A 3962-nucleotide genomic window follows, 5' to 3' on the forward strand; every position below is an offset into this window, starting at 1 on the left:
GCTCGCTTCGTACGGCGTTTTATCACGCGAATTATTGCAAAAATTGTTTTTTTTTGTTTTCTCTATCCGCGGAAATCTGCACGCCACAAAATTATCGTCGCGTCGTCTTCGAAAAAAAAGAGAAAAAGAAAAAAAAAAAAACGCGATCCCCGAATGAGACAAAAAAAATTTTTTTCGTAGCTTAGAACCCTTTCGGTTGCTTTTGAATTGCAGGTGGTCGTTTACACGTACCAAGATATATATATATATAGAGGTATGTATATAGAAGTGTGCGTACGAGGGGTACACACGTGTCTACCGACTCGACATTATTCTACTTGGCGTTGAGCAACGTATGATTATGCCAGGTGATAATGGCGCGTAATGTTACCTCTGGGACGCATAAAATGCCATGATTTATACTCGGGCATCAATGGCAAACACACGCAAGTGCCCATTAATTATATTATACGATAATGCTTGTGCCACCACGATATCTCCTGCACAGAGCCGCCCCGCCGCTCCGACCTACCGTCTACATATGTACATACGTATTTATATTATATTATATAGTATACATACGTACACTGCAGATATTACACGTAGTTGCGACCAGCGAAAGAACCAGCGCTCACGCGTTAATGACGATACCCCCGGATATTTCGTTTTTCTTTCATTCTCCTTTATTTCATTACAATTTTTTTCCCCTCCCCCTCCCCCTTCCCGCCTCCTCCACCTTCTCCTCGTCATCGTCGCGGTCTCGTCATTTTCTGCACTCGCTGCACTCGTCGATGCGATTAATAAACATTTCGTATACACGCGATTCGAAATGAGAGAGAGAGAGAGAGAGAGAAAAAAGCGAAAAAAGTTTCAGAAAATAATTAGCTTCGCGTTCTCTCTCTCTCTCTCTCTCTTTCTCGGTTTATAGTATACCATACACACACACCGTATAATTATACTATACGTAAGAATTCACATGCGCGGGATAATAAGACGTAATAAATCAACGTTGATAAAATTCCGTTTCGACATACGGGAGTATTATTATAATACCCACGTACAGATGAGGTTATTTTCTTCTTTTTCAATTTTTTTTTTTTTCGATCCCCTACCGACGTGTGCACGTACATATTTTACTGCGTTTCGCGTCGCTGTAGAGATATATGTATAAATAAAATATATATATTATATACACAACCGCCTATAATGTGTTAAACGTGTGTAATAAAATTGCGTACAAATATTCTATGTGTATATTACATGTATATATATAATCGTTGTCTGGTGTAAATTGATTAGTTTTGAAAGATTGCAATGTCCGCGTCGGTGTGCGCGGGTATAAATTCATTCGTACATACGTGCGCTGTACATTTCTATGTATATATATATGTATTTTATACCGTAACTGATCGACACGGTAGTTACCTTTTAATTACGTCAAAACTATCTCTGTAACTAACAGCATGAGCGGGGACTCCGTACGCGAGCTTGTTAATTCCATAGAAAATATCTACGTGACTTGAATATAATTTATTATTTATCGTGATACATGCGGAGGTTTTTTTTTTTTTTGTTATTCGTTTATTCATTTTTGTTACCTATAGTAGCGAGAGATTAGCCTTGTAATTAGCATACGCATCGTTAATAACAGAATTTTTCGAGCTCGCTGAGCGAAACTAACAAAAAAAAAAAATTGCAGTTTTCAACGAGGAGAGAAATAAAAAAAAAAAAAAACGTGATCGATTGGCGAGTAACGTTTTTCACTCCTTTGATCTTTTTTTTTGCTTTTTTTTTTTCTGCTTCGAGACTGCAGTTCTGCAAATTTACTCGAATAACGTCGCGTCGCAGGTTTCCCAGATTTCTAAACACATTTTAATTACCGCCATCGGCGCTCCGCAATGCCATAAATTAAATTCTCTCTTCGTTAATTTTTGATCTTTTTTCTCATCACCTCGCGGCTTTTAGCTCGACGATTATAATATTATTCATTTCACATGCGTTATAGGTGTAGAAAAAAAAAAAAAAAAAACAACCATACCGATTAATTTATTCATTCGTTTAAAGAACGTTGGTAATAAAATATAAAATATATTATTTCGTAATTAAATGTTGACGCGAACGTCTAGTTGAAATTAGGTACCAACGGTTTTCGTTTTTTTTTTTTTTCAGTTTCATTCTATTTTTTTTTATCCACAATAAATTTGACCCAATTATCTTCAACCGACGTCGAATTAACCGTCGCGAATGTGTTTCGGTATAATTGATATAAAATCGATAACCTCGCAGGTCGGTGGAACGAGAACGTTGGACAGTCGGTCGGAAGCGAAGTCCTTCGCGAAAAATTTACCGACCCCATCGCGGGGACAAAGGATCAGCTTTCGGTATTAGCGAAGCGAAAAATAAATTGACAAAACGAAGGGCGATGAAACAAAAAAAAAACGCCCGAAGACGGATGGACGATGTCCTCTGCGGTAGAAACCGCGCGCCACATTTTGCAAGACGCACGAATTTCGGGTCGCTGAAGAAACCGAAAAATTCCCCGAACGAATACAAAGAACGAGATATTAATTATTTTTGATCTCGTATGCGTTGCGGTTTTTATGAAAAAAAAAAAAAAAAAACTTTTCGTCGCGGTTCGTTTTTTCGGTATCTTCGAACGGATTTAAATTCGCTAATCTTAGGGGAAAATAGAGGATTGCGAAAGTTTTCGAGGAATCTCTCGACTGTTTTCGAGGGGGCGAGAATCGCCGGGTAACGAATACGTGTACATCTAATGGAAAGGCGGAATTAAGCGCTCGAGAGTTTTGTAAAGCGGAAACAGGATGCGTAAAGTCTCCAAAGTCGTCTTCCTCCTCCTCCGTCTTCTTCTAGCTCCGCAGTATCAGCGAGCACCGGCAAAAGAAAATAGTAGCGATTAAGTGTTACGGGTGTTTGAAATTAAAGGGAAGTTCGTTACGATTATGGTTATAATTTTGGATGCGATTTTAACACGCCATTGGAAGAGGCAAAGTTTATATCTCTGGTGAAATTCAAACGCGCGTATCCCGAAACGCGACAAAATTTGACGTTAAAAAAAGCGAAGCAGATTTCTGTCGACTTTGAAAATCGAAATTTGTTTCATTCAAAAAAGAAGCTATCCTATTTTCTCATGAAAAAAAAGGTCGAATTTTCGCGAAATTAAATTTGATAGAAATTTTCTGCGATTAACAGAAAAAAAAAACAACAACTTTGATCAAATCTGACGTTGCGAAGTGCAGATAATTTATTGTGTGATTTTGAAGAAAAAAAAAAAAAAAACGACGTACGTGTGAACACGAATTCATCGACGTTAGTTTACAAATATGCGTTACTGTTTGCGATTTCGAGACGATAGCAATCCGTGACTAAGTAACGCAATTAATCTGTGCGAATCCGACAACAAGTTATATCTTAACAATTAATCTGGCCGTATAATAAATTACGTTCAACAGCGATACGTGTTACGTAAATATGCGCCTGCAGCGCGGCATCGGCTTTTCGACTGAAATACTAGCGCTGTAAGAAACGAGATTCTACAAGTGCATAAATTCTACCTAATTATATTGCGATTGTGTTGCTAAAAGATTTTCGGAAAAATATCCAGATGTCGAGAGATAGAGACGAGGTTTTCGCGAAATTGATTCGCCATTTTTTGCCCAGCTTTCACTTCGCGAACACACCTCGGCAAATTTCGATCGAAATAATTTTTCGTTTCGCAAAAAAAAGTTCTCACACCACTCGAGATTGTCGTCCATTCGAAATCCTTTTCAGGACTGGTCGGTTAACGCCTCAATCTTCGTTCGGTTTCTTCGTTTTTTTTTTTTTGTTTTGGTTTTTTTGGTTTTTTTTTTCAATCTACCGATTTATTTTTTTCTCGGTCCTCGTACGAAGCCGATGATCGGTGCACGCGATGAGAACTATCTTATCGTCCCGTTCGATCCGTATGGTTTATTATAAGTGATTGA

This window comes from Athalia rosae, chromosome 7 (assembly GCF_917208135.1).
Source record: "Athalia rosae chromosome 7, iyAthRosa1.1, whole genome shotgun sequence".
NCBI classification, from domain to species: domain Eukaryota; kingdom Metazoa; phylum Arthropoda; class Insecta; order Hymenoptera; family Athaliidae; genus Athalia; species Athalia rosae.